The following is a 19,348-nucleotide window of genomic DNA, read 5'->3' on the forward strand; positions in this document are numbered from 1 at the left end:
GTTGGCAGCCACATGCATCATGTGAATGTTAAACGGATTGCCGGCTTTGTATGGTCAGGACAGGAGTTGGAAAAATAGGATATCATTTTGTACAGTCTCATATTAATGCATATAATGTTTGTTGCTATACTTTCAAAACTGTGTATTTTTAGGTTTATTCTGGTACAGTGCCTTGTAACAGAGTTCCCTTATATGTGTTTCTCTAATTAAAAATTGCATCTGTTTGCAAAAACTGAGAGCGACGTCGAAACTGTTTTCTGTGGTAAACAACAGCATGTTACAGATTTTAGAACAGTTTTGCAGTTATTGAACCAGGTTAATGTCAGTTGTGAAGCACGTCCATATACAAAATATAGGCTAAACCATCAGGAATGAACCTTCTCATTGTGGGAAATTAATCTGATGAAGAATGCAATCTGAAGTAGTCACTTAAATTCAGGAAGACCGGTCAGACTGACCATTAGTTTCCAGACATGGTAAAAAAAAAAAGACTCAAAGGAACAAAGTTCCCCTGAGTGGAGTTGAGGTTGGACGGGGTCCTCACGTGAGGTTTGCTGATACCAGAGACACAGGATATCCTGTGGAGCAGGCTCTGGAATAGGAAGTGCCGCCACGCCACTGGCACCAGCGTAGGAAGCAGCTCTGAGGAGACGCCTGGGATCTTGGCAATCATTTTAGAGGTGTTAAGTGCGCCAATGGCTTCTGTTTTAACAGAGACTTCCCCTTTTTGGTGACAGTGAGTCGCCTTTCCTCTGGATGATCCTTTCCTCACATTTCATATTATTTGTGCATGTGCTTGTGTATGAGTGATTTAATTCATCCGCAAATGATTTATCTTGACCCAAAGGCGTGTTTGATTCATTTATTGATAGGTTGATTTTTAAAAGGCGTGGATCAGTTGCATGACTGTGATTTAGTAGCTATGTGTTTTGTTTGGCTTCTTAGACTTTTTTCCTGAACTGGACGAAGAAATCAACCATAACTCCAATGCGTCTCTAGTTGCCTCTTGGCAAACAGAGAAGCTGATTTAAGGCCCATTGTCTTGCTAAGGTTGTCGGCTCTGCAGTAAGACCAGCATAAACTGAAATTCCCTACTTAAAATTCCTCAGTTCACAATTTGTTTGTCACACTATGCTTGCGACCTTGAGTAAGTCTTTTATCGCCATCTGCTCCTTAGTCATCCTGGCCTCCTGCTTTGACCCCTCTCTCTAGTGCTTTATCAGAGTCTGGACATTTGCTCTTGCAGTTAGTAATAAACCAATGTTATTATTATTCTGGTTAATAATTATTTTCATGCTATGACCGATAACTGATAAATGGGCAATTAAATTCCTATAATTTAAGAAATAAAGCAAAAATAAAACCATATAAAATCTATAGTTTTAAATTCAACAATGCAGTTTAGGAATCACAACATTATAATGTACATGAATAAAAATGGATAATTATTGTGATATTTGATAAAACTTAAATCAGTGTTTGATAAAGATTATCACTTAAATTAAAAAAATCTCTAATATGTTGATTTGTCACAGCAAACTATTACCAAAGATGTATGCATACCCATATTACAACAAATGGGGAAAAAGTGCAATGCACAGAATTAGAAATACAGGCTTTTAATAAGAGCCAGTTGATAATCGTTAATGCAACATGCACATTGGCAATATGCGTTTTTGTTTTTTTTAACTGTATTTTAGCATAAACAACATTTTATGCAACAGTTTATGTCTAATTTTGTTGCTGGTTTGATGTATGTTATTTAAATGTGAGTTTGGCGAGCAATTTTTGAAATCCAAGTATTTCTATATTCAAATATATAGGAGTTAGACTGTCATGCCTGAAATAGCTGTCCGAAGGCGTTGCAAATATGGCCGCAGAGTGAATTGACTTCTTGAAAGGCACTGTTACTGCACAGTCTGTGCTGCATTGCGTCCACAAAGTATAGACTTGAAGGAGGACCGCAAGGGTTTAGAGTGCCATTTGGGACAGGACCCATGTCTGTATCTGCTCATAATCTCCCAAGTTACTCTGGGACACGCATAAAACATGGGAACACATGAATCGGTTGGTAAGTCCAGCAAATTGCTAGGTACAACTTAAAGTTAAAACCAAAGAGTCTGGTACAGATGGATCTGGATCAAATTAGAATGGTACTTAGCAGTATATTCTCAGATGATTAATGATAATCTGTATTTAGACTCAAGGCACACTGGTCCCCTAAAACGACGCTGATTGTCATGAACGAAGTGAATTCCAGTATAGTTACAGTACACGGGCTCCCTCCTTTTGCAGAAAGCGCTCTCAACCGCAGCATGGAAAATCCTTCACTCTCCCCTATAGTTTGGGAAGAGGGCCCTAATTTGGCTGCTTACCTTGGCACACCGAGTCTAATGAAGTAAGCCCAGCTTGGAGTGTGTGGTCTGCAAAAGCACCTGTGTGTGTTCAGGCGTTTTGTGTGTGTTTGCGTGTTTCGTACGTAAGAGATCAAAGATGTTGATGTCATTGCTCTGTTGTCTTTTCGTGCTTGCACCTTGTGTCCGCTCGTCTGTATTGTCGGCTGGGTATAGCGTGTGTTTGACTGCGTGTTTGTGATTTGTGAGCGTATAACTGAATGATTTAGGAGGGTGTGTTAGATAGAGGGAGTGAGTGAGTGCGGGGTGGAGGAGAGCGGAGTATGTGTGGTCTGGATTGGCTTATGAGCCTCAGTCTAGTAAAATAAACACTCTAGTCTGCTAGCCCAAGAGATTATGCTACATTTTTGATAGCCACAAAAAACCCAGCTGGAAGGGCTGCATAATTTCCTCGACCTCATTCTGGCATGGTATTATAAGTGTATGTCAGTGTGAGTGTGTAGCGATTTATATACTCTTTCTGTGTTTTTGAGAACAGAATCTCATAGGGCTTCTTAATGATAATGAACCAAACTGTTATTCAAAGTGTCAATATGTTATATACAAATAGTGAACAAAGGCCTCCTCTGAAGGGGGATAATCACTGAAGCTGTCAATCACTTCAGTTCAGCGCTGAGTTCTGAACTCTTGCGACACTCCCAAGTTAATTACAAAACAAAAGTATTTACATCATACACCTTGTTGTAGTAATAACGGCATTCACAGACATGCTGGAATGAGCACTAAAACCTGAGGTAGCTTTTTTGAACTTCTGGTCCATCGTCCCAAATGCAGTATTTTATTATTTTTTTTGAATGCGTTTTTGGGTAAGAGCCAGAAATAAGATCTGTGGTTAACACAAGCTTTTATTCTATGACAGATTTGGCACTATTTTTGAAAAAGGCAGTTGCTACAGAGGTTGTCGGTGAAATTAAACATCACCCTGAACGGGAAAACTCATCTACTTGCTAGTCCGATTTTGCAGCCTTGTGTTATTTATAATTGCACTCTTGGAATCTATTCTAACACAAACTTTCCAACTTTAGATTTTAAACAAAAACTGAACTTTAGATTTTGTATGAAGCCTGGAAGCTTAGTGGTGGTAACACTGAAGTCATGCTACCATAGTTTGCTCAGTCTAACTTTTGCTTTTTACTTCAAAATTCATAAAAGTGGTCCAATTGTAAAGTTCCTTATGAACAAAATGTGCAAGAATCATAAACTTTAATTGGTCACAGAGCTTATGTTCTACAGCAAACCGAAATTCAAAGAAAAAATCCTTATTAGCTTTTTGTCGAAGATACCAGAGTGATAGCAATTTAGGTTATCCCTTCAGCACTCTATCCACCTTATTTTCAAGCTGTTTTCTTTAAACGTGCGAAACTTCATGGCACAACATGGCCTCGCCCCCTTCGTTACCTGTTCCCGGGCGGGTTTATCTGGGTTCGTGACGTATAGGACCCGGGAAGTAACTCGTTGTAGTCCCTATGAGCCGTTTTTGTAGGCATTAAACTGATATCTCCGTTTGCATTGAACTTTCAATGCTCCAGCTTTGCAGATATTGTTTATGCTCAAACAGCAACATTACACACTAACTAACGTTTGTAAAATTAACTAACGTAAAGTGAAATTGCAATCAACCACCCCTTTAATCGCAGTATTCGTAATCGAGATTTCTTTCGTGATTAATTGTACAGCTCTAGATTATTGCGAATTATTTTTATTATTTTTTTGCCTCACAATGGTCTGCCCCTGTTTGTATTCAGTGTAAAGCTATAAGAGAGTTGGTTTGCCAATACATCTTGTTTATGCATTTTGTGTATTGTGTGAGATGATCAAATGGGCTTCTTTTCGGCAGATTTTGTGCTGTTGTAAACTCATCAATTCTTCCGCAGTAATTCAGTTTGACACGTCTGCTCCACGCCTGCCAAATACCTGTATTCCCTACCCTTCTTCTCCATGTTTTTAATGTGTGATTGAAGACAGATGTGGCTCAACATCTGTACAGCGCTGGCAGTACCGCTGTGTTTCTACAGCTGATAAATTGGTGAATCTGCCAGTGCTGAATGTGCTGAGTGAAATTTACTTCCCAACGTTCACGTTCTGACCTGCAGCTGTACATGCTGTACCTGTGGACGTCTCATGATCCTCTTGCCAGATACTGTTGTCAGAAGTCCCCCACGGTTATTTGAGAATAGAAATGTGTTTCTGCACAGGATCCTGTTGGGATGATGAAAGATATCTCCTTCTGTCCAGCCAATCAGTCAGTGTTAATCACATTTAAACTCTTTTTAATGATCACCACAATGTTAGCACAGCTATACAATGTCCTCTGTTCATAATTTATTGGCTCAGGGTCCATCTGAAGCCGTCCTCTGTTCGTTGGTTCAGAATCATATTGTGCAAGATCACGCACAGGCTTCAGAGTCCCAACGGAAACACTTAAAACATGTTTCTTTGTTGTTTTTGTACTCTGTGGAAATGTCTATTATGAATAGTAGTATTTTTATTTGGACACAACTAATGAGCATAAAGATGAAACAAATATTAGAAATTACAATGCAGGGAAAGTAAAAATAAGCCCAAAGGGCATAAAAAGAAGTAGCAGAAAAACAAATCATACTACTTTATCAGCAAAAAGATTTGAAAGAAGAACCTATGTTATACAAAGAGAGGCCCCTAGACAAAACTAAACTACATTTGAGAGAATCAAATCACCCAAAAATTAACAATCTGATTCTGTCATCACATTCCAAATGCGTATTCTGTTAATCTGTCTGTGGAACACAACAGGAGAATTCTGAAAAATCTTTACACTGCACTCTTTCAGCAACAACAGTGACCTTTGGCTGTCAAGCACGATAAAAAGCATTATAAAAGTTGGCCATATGACTCATGTGCTGTATTCCAATTCTGCTTGATTGCTTTGTGAGAACAGAATGAAATTTAAGTCATTATTTACTCTCAAATCAAATCATTCATGCACATCATTATGCAGCTCTCAAAACAAATATGGCGTTTATGGTGCAGCTTATACATTAACACCATCAAACATAATTCATTCTCGTGTGTTTTGTGACCAAGCGTCTTGGCGTGAAATCTGCACCGTATTTAATTTGAGCGCTGCATAATCATTTGCATGAATGATTTGATTTGAGAATGAAAAATGACTTTCAGTCTATTCATCACATAAAGCCATTATATAGCTTCAGAAGACAAATACAGTGCATATGGACTATTTTAACGGTGCTTTCATAGTTTTAGGAGCTCGACGGTTTTACTGTTGCTGTATGGAAAATCTCGTTTTGCATTTACGTTTCAAGAACATGGGGGTGAGTAATAAATAAACGGTGACAGAATTTTCATTTTTGAGAGGTGCAAAGCTGAAAAAGAACCCCAGTAGACCAAAGTAGTTGTATTTTTAAGGATTTATGAACAGTTTTGCTCCTGAGCAAGATTTGAAATATTATATTCACCGTCAAGATGTTGTTTCGAAGCTGAAGTTTTAGATTCTGAACTACCTAAAACCACACTAGAGTATGCAGGAGCCTGTTTTCTTCACGTTTTTGTGTGACATTTGTTCGTTAACAACAGCCATTGCATTGGTGTTCGTGTTGTCTCAAAGGTCTTCAAGGCTTCCTTCTTAAAACGTTCTTATCAATAAAGACCTGGACTTTAGCATTTAGACTTGATTCTGACTGAGTACTTACAAACAACTGAACAATGCTCCTGTCAACACCACCAGCAGGCACAGGCTGGTCTATAATCTAGGAAATCTGGTTCCCTGGGCAGGGCAAGAGTCTCCAGTATTTAATCCCGCTGTAATCCTCACCTTCACGCAACGATAGCGCAAGTCTGAGAGAAGGATTGATTTTCCTAGAGGGGGACGGAAAGGAGGGGGAAAGACTGACGAAGGCCTCTCTATTTATGCTCGTGGGCCCGGAGGGGGGAAGTTTCAATTTTTCATGGCATAGCTCGCTGCCCCACTTTCCAGAGTTTTAAAAAATACAGCTCTGGCTAAAACGATGAGATTAGTCACGCCTCACTCTGAATGCTCAGGTTTTCTACACACTAATGAAACTAAAATGAAACACAATCTGGCTGTGATTAGCTCTTGCAAAGGAAAGGTTTATGAGCTCTGATGTGTCATAGATCCTCCACAGAGCCAATAGCACTATTCAGATGGGATTAGATTTCAAAACAGCGTTTGAGGTGGTGATTTCATGTACTGATTCAGGCGGGATTGGAAACGCTGTAGTTTTTACTAAGATGGGAGTGCTTATTCCCTGGATGTGGGCATTATGGATGCTCATGTGATCTGGATGCAATTGTCATGAAGCCAATTGAAATAAACAAGACATGTTCCTATTATGTGTGATATAATCTGACCGTTACGTATTTAAGGGAAGAAATCAATTAACACCTGACACTGCTACTACAGTAGCTGTTCTGAGCAGTCTGTATATTTCCATTCAAGCTGCGAATTTAATGTATGTGAAAAATGATCGCAGTATCGAATAAAGAATTGTTTGCATCATGTATCCTTGGAAATCGAAACACAATATTGCTCAGAACACGCCTTTTTTTTTTATATACCCTGGATATTATACCTTAGTTATAATATTACCACAATATATAATAGACCACAAAACCAGTCATAAGGGTAAATTTTTTTGAAATTGAGATTTATACATCATCTGAAAGCTGAATAAATAAGCTATTTGAAATCTATCTGGAATCTGAGGGTGCAAAAAAATCTAAATATTGAGAAAATCGCCTTTAAAGTTGTCCAAATAAAGTTCTTTGCAGTGCATATTACTAATCAAAAATTACGTTTTGATATATTTACGGTAGGAAATTTACAAAATATGATCTTTACTTAATATCCTAATGATTTTTGGCATAAAAGAAAAATCTATAATTTTGACCCATACAGTATATTTTTGTCTATTGCTACAAATATACCCGTGATACTTACGTTTTGTGGTCCATATATTCCAAAATTTGCTTTTTTTTTTTTTTTTATTATTCCTTTTGTCGTATAGGATGACATCAAAACAAGTATATAAAGTCATTTTATCCATAAAGTTAGCAAAAGGTTAAAGTCCTTAATGAAGGAGCACAAAGCAGCTGTAACTAAAATTTTGGAGAAGCCACATTTATTTAGCGAAAAAAGAAAAAAATCTTTTTTGCAGAGGTTGTTTGAGGAAACGCAGACATGGTCAGTTTGGACTGTACATCTGTGTTACACACAAATTTCCCTGACCTCCTCAGAGAAAACTAGTCCTCTCCAAATAAAGCTAATGAGTCAGACATTTATTTTGTTTTCATAAACACAAACATGTGTAATTGTTATGTTACACTGAATGGAAATTCAGATTGATAAAAGATAGGAATAAATTATTTGTTACTATGGATTCTCTCAAGGTCACCTGCAGCACCAGGCTGTTTACCATCTTTTCTAAGATGTGGTTTCCTCCCTACTTAGAGACACACAGAACAGAGAGTACAGCCATGGAGCTCAGAAAAGCAGTCTAGTACTCAAGCATACACACCGTACCACACTGCCTCAGAGCTCGGTCTCCAGAGGCTATTTCTGGGCAGAGAATCGATCTGCATGTAGTGGAGTCTGGGTAGCTGGTCGATAGCAGCCTATTAAAGAGATGTACCTGGTCAGGCTGAGTGCCACTATGTGCGGTCATTGGCTTGAGCCGCACTATCTTTTGGTATGTAAAAGAGCGTGTGTGTGTGTCTTTCGTGATTTGTGCTTCGTATTAGTAGGAATTCAATACGGCTACTTACACGATTGTCAATTTATTATAGACCACTGAGGCACTTTACTGATGTGTAGGGACGGACTTTCACACAAGTAAACAAAATGACTGAATTTAGAGTGTCTTATTAGAGTATCCTCTAGTATTTATTTTAGATTATTTTAGATTCCAGTAACTTAGATGTAGTTCTGTTCTGTTCTGTTTGGAGAGTACATACTCTGTACTGTGTAAATCTGACTGTCACGTCATAGTGCTCTGAAGGTTGTATTGTTTAAGCTTGAGGTGTGGCCGTGAGTAAAGCCATGTTTTTGATGGAACGCAAAAGGTGTGTTGACCTAAGCTGCTTGGATCACTTTTAAAGATCGTTAAGGTCCAATCAACATGACTTTCACTGCATGTACAGAAACATTCTTAAAAATATATCTTCTTTTGTGTTACAAAGAAGAAACGTTGCACAGGTTTTTGGAATAACTTGAGGGTGAGTAAATGATTACAGAATTTTCATTTTTGTATGAACTGTCCCTTTAATGCTTTGCTCAGAATATTGATTTTTTTTTTTTTTTTTATAAATATGGATGCATTGGACAGACTCAGTGATCCATGCACACTAATGTTACACCTTCAGCTTTCATGTGCTTTATTAACACATTGTTGTAAGATCTGAAGCTTACACAGTGCTGCTAGCCATCCCACAGCAGACAATTAAAGGAAAAGCTCTCACCTATCAATAAACCAGCTTTCTGAAATGCACAACGATCATCCAAAAAAAAAAAAACATTCCCGCTTCCCTCGTGCATCGTGCTGTGAAACATGCAGTTTGACTTATTATTATTTTTTACACTTTCAGAGACCTTCCGATATCCTGACATGTTCTCTCATTATGTATGACTGTATTGTATTGGTCAGCACCACTCCCTCCCCTCTTTACTGAAACACCTCGCCTGACCCGTTCCTTTAAAAGCAACTATTCAATCTTACACCTCATTTCCAAATCCGCCTCCCTTCCTAATTCATCTTACGGCTGATCTTTGGAGTCTGACACAGGCCTATCCTGCATCAGCCCTCGAACCCGTGGGGGAAACATGTGGCTGTGGCACACACTTCAGCAAGTACGGCCGTGTCTCAGGCTCAGGGGACTCAAGGACAGTTTGGTTTTTATCACTCGATTCCCATCAATCCTCAGCTCCCAAGGACGGAGTGTTCTGAGTGCAGGGGCTTCCCTCCAGGGATCGCCTGTTCCCATGATTCATCCCCTCTCTCCTCTCATCTCAGCTAAAGCCAGAGCCATGTCGCGTTTAGTCACCCGCTTCATCCCTGTTGGCCGGACTGCTGTTACTCACGGCTTATTTTAGGCTACAGTTCTGGCTGCCACGGGAGGTGTGGCTTGGCCTTTACACACAGATGACACAGGCGGTGCTCCCTGTCTTTAGACTTGTCTGTTGGCTGGTGTGGAAATGGAATATTTTTTGGTGTGTCTGCATTGTCTTTCGTGTCTTTTCGCTATCTGTTTGCATGACCAATGACAGACGATGGGATTGTTCAGGAAACCTGTTTGTAAACAATCATTAATTTTGCAGTTTCAGTTAGGCCTATATTAGTTCTTTTCAATGGTAAAATACTTTTGTTTTGTCCCAGTTTGTGCAAAAACAACTTAAGAACGTTGCTGTTTGATTGAGCTGCTCAACTTGTCAGTTTGAAACTGAACCAATAGCATGAGTTTAGGGCGAGGCTGCCTGATTGTTGCCAGGCAGAAAAAGAGACTTTATAAAGAAGAAACTCTTTTGCACATGCATAAATGGACTCAGTGCTCACCGACTACATGCATATTTCTGTTAAGATTTTAGTGCTACACGAGTTGACAGAATCATATTCTTTCATAGCAAACAAACAACATTTTAGTGTGTTATTTTAAAACTCAATGTTTTAGTAATGAAATCAAGAAACTTTAAAAACTTTTAGCGTAAAGGTGGATTGGATAAATATAGCTTTTTTCTGTTGTGTGACACTTTCTCAAGATTTAATTTTGTGCATAATTTTCTCACAATTTCCATACACTGCGCTGCGTTGGCTGCTGAGGTTAAATGTGAAAGTGATCATGCTTAAATGCAAAATTGTAACATTCAATATATCAACTCTGCCTTACAGCAATCAGCTTTTTCCTAGAGTCATTAACTGTTTGTTTACTTGTTTACTGTTTTGAATGTGCCTGTGTATTAGCTGGATATTTTTGTTGCATGTTGTAAGCTAATCACTATTCATGAAAACTGTGTGCCTGATGTGGAATATATTATTTAAACATAACATTGACAGTATTAGAAATTTTTGTCTTTCACTATTCAAATATATATTATAAAAGATGTAACCAGTATGACTGGGAAATCTGGAGTGTTTGGAAATCTGTTTGGAAACTTTTTCTTTTTAGTTCCATTCATCGCCACTAAAATTTCGACACATTTTAATGTGGGTGAATTGTCTAGATGAAAGATATCTCTTGACATTTGAGTTTGGTGGCTGTTTTTCCATTATGCTATATAGATTGGTGCCGTTTAGAGAAGGAGCCCATCTGCTCAGGATTTTTAGATTGCTATTTTGGACAGGTGTTGACATAAAGAATATACACAACCCGAAAGTCACCCTGTTGAAAGATATACACACTTGCTCAAGTGACTTTTGTATTGCCAGTCTTGTACATATCTGTTTTTCTCTTTATTTCTGTGTCCGTCTCTGTCACTCTTCCTCCACCTCCCTCTGTTCTTTCTTTTCTTATGCATACAGAAATACACTTTTCTTTTTTTTTCTTTTTTTTCCCTCAAGGCCTCCCAATGGATCTCATTCGGACCCCCACTATAGAAGATTGTTTTGCAGAGTTCAGCGGGTAGAGGTGCTTCATCTTGTGTCACTAGAGGGTGGTCCTATTTAGATAGACCAGGTTGAGGGGGGATAAGGGTGACCTTTAGCCTTTACAGGGTCATCGTCCATTAGGAAGTGACTGGAGGATGTCACTAGTCACCCCGCTATGACAATTTGTCTTCTAGAATATTTTTTTCTGTCTCTCCAACTGCTCTTGTCAAGCTCAATCTACTCTTCCAAAAAAACAAATAGGTGATGCCCCCTTTTCACCCTTTCAGATTGAAGCCCACACATCTCTGTTGTCTCCTCTGATCTCTTTTGTTCTTTACCCTGCTCTCTCTCTCTCTCTCAACAGACAGCTAATAAATTCCAAAGTGTCTGGCAACCTTTGGCATATTAGCTGTAAAAAATGCATTTTCTTTCTCAGTTTTATCAGAAATTGTGCCAGTGCTTTTGAAAAGGCTCTGGTCAGTCAGGGAAACTGGTCTCATGACTCCAATGCCTCCCATGCATCTGTTGTGCTCTGCAGTCTTGTGTAACCGTTTATGTAATGACAGGTGTCATTTTAAACTGCGTAGCTGCATAGCAGTTAATTCTTGGAAAGCAATTTCTGTTCAACACTGTCATCATGTAATCCAAAAAAACACGACAGATGCGATTAAACGACAACACTGACTAGAAAGCAGATTACCTATGGGTAAAAAATAAACCCAATCAACCAAGTATGACATCTATATGGTAATGAAACTCATAATGACCTCAAAAGCAATAGGAAAAAGTGAGGAATTATATTTTAATTATAAGAAAAACAAAGCCTATACAGTAATTTAGGATTGTTTTTTTTTAATGACATTATTTAATGTAAAATGAAAAGTACTTTTCACTCCAATACTTGTTACCTTAATATAAGTCTGAGAACACTAATAAAAATTCAATTTAATGTTTTTTTTTTTTTTTAATCTATATAGTCCTTTATACCCAACTGTATTATTCCAATTGTCCATGGCTGTGAAAATTCAGCTGAAGTCATTTTTTCGTGATTTACTGTTTTCTTCATAAAATCGTCCTTCATAAGGTAAAGAACATTCTGTGAAAATGCAACATTGATATCTTTAATATTGACTGAGTCAGGCCATGTCAAAAGTTGAAATCATAGTGAAAGTAATGGTTGAAATCAAACTTTGATGCTTTGATTTAATTTGATGCTTGTTGTCTCATAATTAGGTTTTGAGACTTTAGCCTGGATTTCACAGACTTTCACTTATGTCAATTCATTTTTGTTGTAGTCTGTATCCTGTAATTTATGCAAATTTTAACCAAAATATTGCAGTATAGCAATGAGTGTTGTTAAAGCCTCTTTCCGGCTTGTGCTTGATAGAGATGTCAAAAGCCTGGAAGAGCTCCCATCTACAGGAGAAGCTTGGCTTTTTATATAACAGAAATAGAAGGAATCTGGTGGGTTGGGAACATTGTGTTTCGCTGCGCTATTGCTGTCACCCTTTTAAAATGTCATGCACTCTCACCATCTGAAGGTCGGGACGGGTGATGGGACCGCTGTTGATAGCAGAGCACTCGGACAGAACAGGTGACCTGCTGACAAAGCTTGGTCATGTTTGTCAGACTGGGTAGATGGCACATGTGGCCTTAGCGCTGCGTGAAACGACATTTCAGTGTCCCTGAGCAAACAGCTCTTGAAGGCGCATCAACGGCACCTTGTTTCAGAGTTTCAGTTGAGAGGGAGTGGACAGGTAACTTTGAACCAATCAGATTCTTCTGGATTGATGAGGTCAGATTTAGCAGACGCTAGATGGCTAGATGGTTTCTGCTGTTTCTGTAGCTCAAACAGTAGAGCATGGCGATTGTAATGCCAAACCAAATACTACAAACAAGGTCCAGGTTGTCAAATGACAAAATGCAGCAACACAAAAGTACAAAAGGAAGTGTGTGTCTGTATTTTTACTCAAAGTTTGCTGGAGTAAGAATGTAAGTTTTTCAAAACATTAACTGTAGAAAAGATGGAGTCTAAAAGACATTACCTCAGCTAACAGACACGCACAAAAGCAATCACTCACTTGCTCTCAAAGTACACTTTGTGGTGTTGTCAGGGTGGGTGAAGACAGTTTCTCTGACACACACGCACATGCACTACCTTTCCTTCACTGTCACATTTTTCTTACTAAGCGTTCAAACACAATAAGCAGGAGCACATAATGAGACCGGAAATGTCAGAGTAAGAAAAATCACGCTCTTCCATCTCTCCTCATATATATATATATATATATATATATATATATATATCTATATCAGATGTGTAGCTGCAATCCCCCTGATGAGTTTGACCTCTAAAATAAGCTTCAGTAATCCATGAATCAAGACCTTCAAACTGTGAGAAACACGTGACTCTTTGTTGTCACCTCCTTTATAAATCACAAAGCCCGTCACAAGATGACAAGAGATTCTTCACTGGAATATTCTTTGACAGGAGCAGGAACCTTTGAAGTCCATGAATGAAATATTTAGTATATGTTGTACAAGTGTGCCGTAGATTAACACTGAGGGCGGTGGGAAAAGGGTCGGTGATGTTATTTTTAGCCTTTAATTTGATTTATTTTTACCTTACGATATTCTCATGCCAATAATTTCTATTTTTTTTCTTAGTTATTTTTCACAAAAAGTAGATTTACTACAGTTCAATAAACAAAATGTAGTCATTACCACCACCAAAATGCAAATTATGAACAAACTAAGAATATAATTGTGCAAAACATTTAAGTAAAAGATCACAACATATAGCAGTTTTAATATCATGACCGACACTGAATTGATTTGATAGGTTTGATTTTTATATGGTAGTAGCATTATGCTTGTCAGTCATATGTGTCCTATGCTACTTCCCTTTTCAGTCAAAGTCTCTTCCTGAAAGAATAAAAAATGAAATATCAATGTCAGTTTCAATTAGTGTAGATGACTGGAGCAGAGAGAATATCCTCTCGTTTCTGTACTCAGCACCCTAAACCTCTAAATCCTGTTCTCTTTTTCTCTTTCAGGTGTTTCTCTCTGGTGTGGCTATCTGAAGAGATTTAAGACGGAGAAATCCAGCAGCAGGTAACTCTACTCAGTCATTAAGGCTGTTTTATTTGGCCTCTTCTTAAAAGATTCAACAGCAGAATAAATGAGGTAGGCGTCAAAAAAGAGCACAGAAAATGGATGCATGTCATATTTTATTTCCATGTAGCTTCTAATCAGATTGTAACATCTTAAAGTGCGTTTCGAACGCCAACCAGGATATGAGCTTCATGTGGAGCCTGTTTCCCTCCTCCAAAATCCATCACAATAAATCATGTCATTCTTAGTCACACAGCACAGCTCTGTTAGCACAGATGCAGAACGCTAAAATGGATACAAGTCTTCCTAAAACTGAACTAAGATGACTTTGGACGGAGATTTTGATATGGATGGTTGAGACATGTCCCTGCCAAAGTTAAAAGACCAATATTTAAAGTGCCCACAGTTGTGTTTGAATGCAATACAATTATTGAACAGTTATGAAAATGCAAAGTCATTGTGTGCTTTGTTTATACAAGATGCCAAGAAGCTTTTGTCCATTTTTTTTCACTTTGGAAATGATTGGCTTAGGGTTTCTGCAAGTCAAGTCTTAATCACTCTTCCACAGGCCTAAAAAGGTTTGAAATCAGAGCCGAAAGTCGGAAATTCGTAAAGTCATGGCATTAAATGCTGCATGCACTACAAATAATAATATATATAGTCAGTATTTTTGTTTTGTTCTCCAATACAAATATCTAAACATCCTTACGTCAAGTTACATTTACTGAAATGTTTTCTAGATGATTTTTTTTTTAAATGCATAAATTCTTAATTTTGTTCAGTTTCTGTCAGTGGGGTATGAAAATGTGTTTTTCCTTTGAATGCAGTTGATTATTCTGAGCCCATGGGCAGATATTTGTTCATGTTTTAATGATAAATTTACTTGATTTTGATCAACTTCTCATAAAACAAGACTTCTTGTTTTATGCCATTTTGCTTCTCAGGTAAATGTATCTTGATTTTTGAATAATTTTAATCTTCTTCACTGGAAAACAAGATAAAAATACTGAGAAAGAACTTTCTGCAGCGTGAAAAGAAAGTACAGTAAAGGTTATTTCCGTATTATATTGGTTGGGAGCAGAGATTTTTTACATAATATATTCCATTCAATTTATTCCTTACATTTTCTTTACAGACATAAAGATAGATATAAAATGATATGTACAAGACTGACAATACAAATGTCATAAAATGCCTTAAAAATCTTTAAAAAACCTGTAGAAACCCTGTGGTTAAACTGTAAGGAAACAGCAGCAGGCTGTTTGTAGCCTCACAATGTTGATTAAATACTTTCTTTCTTGAGTTAAACACAAAAGAAAATATATAAAAAAAAAATATTACTCCCGTATTTTTTTATTTTTTTATTTTCCCCATACAATGACTGTCAGTGGTGTCCAGTGTTGTTTTGGTCCCCATTGATTTTCAATGTATGGATAAAAACTGTTCTCGTGTTCTGCAGAAGAAAGAAAGTCTCAGAGGTTTGAACTGACTATTACTTTAACTTTTTAATTGCACTTTACCATACTTACGTTTCCAAGAAGGATTTAGGAATGCATCATATTTTTAGATACTCCTAGTTCTCTCAATACATCTCCGGTGCAATTCACAAGCCATTTAATTAGCTTTCGATAACAAAACGCAAAGCAGATTCACATCAAAAGGAGCGTAATGACCCCACAATGCCTTGTCAGCTCCTAAAAAACATCGCAAATTATTTATTGTCTCTTTCGCTCATTAGCATGTAGTTTACATCCTTTATAAGAAAGGAAAACATGTGGTTTCTCCTCTCAGAGCGGTTCCCCTGCGGATGTGCAGAGGGAACTTGGCGAGCGTGCATCACCCCAAACACTTCAATGTTATCTTCTCTACTTCCTCCTCGTTCCCACTGGGACTCTCGTCCTCGCTTTGAAGTAGCTGCGCTTGAAAAAGACATCTCATGCACGCTGAGAGGAGTAATATGAAAAACCGTCGAGAGGAGATTGGTTTTGGCTGCTCGAGTTAGAGGGATTTGTGGGTCAGACTCAAAAACTGCGCGCAGCAGCATAAGGATGTAATTGTTGTCGTTGCTCAAAATCAACGAGTGCTGTTATGAGAGAAACTTCTAAGCGATGCCAGGAGAACTGCACGCCGTCCGTGCAATGCGGCACGCTGTCTGTCTCATCCGGCCCACTCGAAATAGCGAGACTTCCCTCCTCATTTGGTTGTGAAAACATCGCTCAGTCTTGTCAGTGTGTGTCCTTTCATGCATACGATCTGGCAAACAAGTGGCTCTCTCTCCCTATAGCTTGTTTGCATATATAGTAAACGCTTTAATGTGCACCCGCTCTGCTCGGTTGCTGCTGGCTTCTTTAAACCAGCCTATTTTAGTTGTGATGTTCATTTGATGTTAATTGAAGCCAAGGGTAATGACAGCGCTGGCAGGCACACTTGTTCTACTTTGAGCCCAGAATCAAAAAGCAGGCTGCAGCTTTCTGCCATTTTCAGTATCTGACACAAGCGGTCGTTTTCTATCAGACACCAGGGATTTCATCGGGGATAATACGATGATGCTACGGGCTGTCGTAATGAAGGATTGTGTGATGGAGGCTTGTTTTGGCACGTAACAGCTGGCTGACATAAATTTAGGAAGCTTGCTCTTTGATGCATGTTCGGCGATTTTGTAGGGATTGTTGAATTTATACAGTTTGGGATCTGAATTTATGGTTAACAAGACATGAAATGGTGTTTTATTGTGTTGTGACTGCGGTCGACATTCATTGGAGTCGTAATACTTGATCAAGCCTTGATGATACTGAGTTATACCGGCCTTCAGTATGATAAGCAGGCAAGCTATGGACAGTGTTTAACAATGTATTTAGTAATATTTTGTATATATTTACAGTTTTTGTCTTATTTTTGTTTACTAAATAAAGCTACTTCTGTGTTTTCTCAAATGCTAGTGTGATTCATGTGATCACAAATTTGAAATGACCTTCAGAACATGAGCAGTTGTCTCATCCTATGCCAACAATAGGACATTCACATATAGGACACATTTCATATTTATGTATATACATAAAATAAGATTAGTTAATAATGTTACTTTCTTAATAATATAATTATGCTTTTTTTATTATTATTATTATTATTTACAAATACCAATGCCAGGTGAAAATTGCTGGTTGGATAAAAAAAAATATAAATATGCTGTCAAATGATTAATTGCTACGACGGCGTTTTAGTGCCACATTAAAAAATGTAAAAAAATCGAAGATTACGAGAATAAAGTCGAAATACTACGAGAATAAAGTCGAAATACTACGAGAATAAAGTCGAAATACTACGAGAATAAAGTCGAAATACTACGAGAATAAAGTCGAAATGTTTCGAGAATAAAGTCGAATAATAACTGTTTATCTTAACATCAGCTCACACACTCAGTCGACATTCTTTTGGGGGGCGCTGTAGCTCTCTTATTTAACCCTTTTTTAATACACTACAAATATACAGTATGTTGGATTATTAGCAGAAATCATACCATGTGTCATACTCATGGGGACAGTATGCTTGGAAATAATATTTCATGTCTTCCATTGCATTCGTTATTTGTAGTGCGCCAGGCACCCAATAGCAATAGCTTAAGCTTTGTGCTTTTAATATAAAACAAAGTCTCAGCTTTCAAAATCAGTTTTATTGCGAAACACAAATTTTGTGTCTTACAATAATGTGATTTTCAAGCTCTTTAATGTGGCGTGACAGATCGCTGCATTTATGTGAATAAATTCATTAAATTATTGTGAAAATTCCACCACCTGCTCCGCAAAAACGTCTGTGGTGTCCAAACCTTCATTCCTCACATAGCTTGTTTAATTAAACCGCAATAAAACATTCTAAAGGATGAAGTGGGCTCAAATTTGTAAACGTACGTTATATTGTTGTCTTTTCTGCTGTAAACATTAAGTGACTATTCACAAACTGTTTTATTCATGGCATACTGTAAATGAGGACATAATATTTAAGGTCTTCCATTCATTATTTGTAGCGTGCCAGCCAACCAGTAATCACAATTTTGTGCTTTGTTGCTTTTACACACAGCTCAGCTTTCAAATTCTGTCAGTTTTATGACGAAATACAAATTATAAATGTGTTTTTGCTCTTTATTTCAAGTTTATAGCAAGATATAAAGTGAAGGAACATCATAAGGCATGAAAAAAAAAACAGTTTAGCCTAATTTATAATGAAAATAATGTCTCGTCCTTCGTTATTGTAATCGGAAAGATGATTGACTCACATGCCGCTTGACAAACACATTATTGCAATATAGCCTACATATTGTTTGTATTTCGCTATAAAACTGAAAGATTTTGAAAACTGAGATTTGGAATATCTCCCGGTGCTTCCAATCCGGGTCATTTGCGTGCGCAAAAGGCTAGAATAGCCTATCTCAAAATATTATAACTATAATCTTTATTCTCGAAACATAATATCATAATATTGGGGTCATAATATTTCGACTTTATTCTCGAAATATTGCGACTTTAATCTTGTAATTTAAATTTAAAAAAAATTTTTTTTAACGTGGCTAAAACGCCGTCGTAAATTGCAGTTAATCACATAAAAAATAAACGTTTTTGTGTACATAATATATGTGTGTACTGTGTATTTTTATTATATATATATATATATACACACACATATGGTGTATATTTGGAAAATCTTTACATGTATTCACATGTATATATTTATATTCATATAATTTATATTATATCTAAATATATTTAATATATAAACAACATATTTTTCTTAAATATATACATGCATGCATGTGTATTTATATCCATTTACATGTAGTCATTTAGCAGATGCTTTTATCCAAAGCGAATTACAAATGAGGACAATATTTAAATAATAAATATACATAATAATAAATATAGACAGTACACACACACACACACACATGTATTATGTAAGTTTTCATCACCTATTGGCAGGTTTATTAAAACAATCTGTTTTTGTGAGTGACCTGCAGAAAATGGCAACTCTATTTTATATAAATCATTTAATATCCTCTTGTTATCATAATAGTATTATAATTTTTAAAGAATGAGTTAATATCCTCTTATTGTCATAATATTATTTTTTAAGTTTTGAAGAGTGATATCTCAACCCATTTTTGCTTTTGTTTGACATGAGTGCATCAAATCAATATAAAATGAAGGAAAATGTATCTATTGTTGGCTGTTTGTA

At 37.2% G+C, this 19,348-nt stretch overlaps 1 protein-coding gene across 2 annotated transcripts in view; it reads left to right on the plus strand.

Annotated features, from left to right (window-relative positions):
* rarab (retinoic acid receptor, alpha b) overlaps positions 1-19,348 on the plus strand; it is a 118,500-nt gene that overhangs the window by 18,471 nt on the left and 80,681 nt on the right. For both annotated transcript variants that reach the window (XM_058769182.1, XM_058769181.1), the window contains exon 2: positions 14,065-14,122. The gene's annotated coding sequence lies outside the window, so the exon portion shown is untranslated. The remainder of the gene's footprint in view (positions 1-14,064; positions 14,123-19,348) is intronic.

This window comes from Onychostoma macrolepis, chromosome 03 (genome assembly GCF_012432095.1).
Source record: "Onychostoma macrolepis isolate SWU-2019 chromosome 03, ASM1243209v1, whole genome shotgun sequence".
Classification (NCBI taxonomy): Eukaryota; Metazoa; Chordata; class Actinopteri; order Cypriniformes; family Cyprinidae; genus Onychostoma; species Onychostoma macrolepis.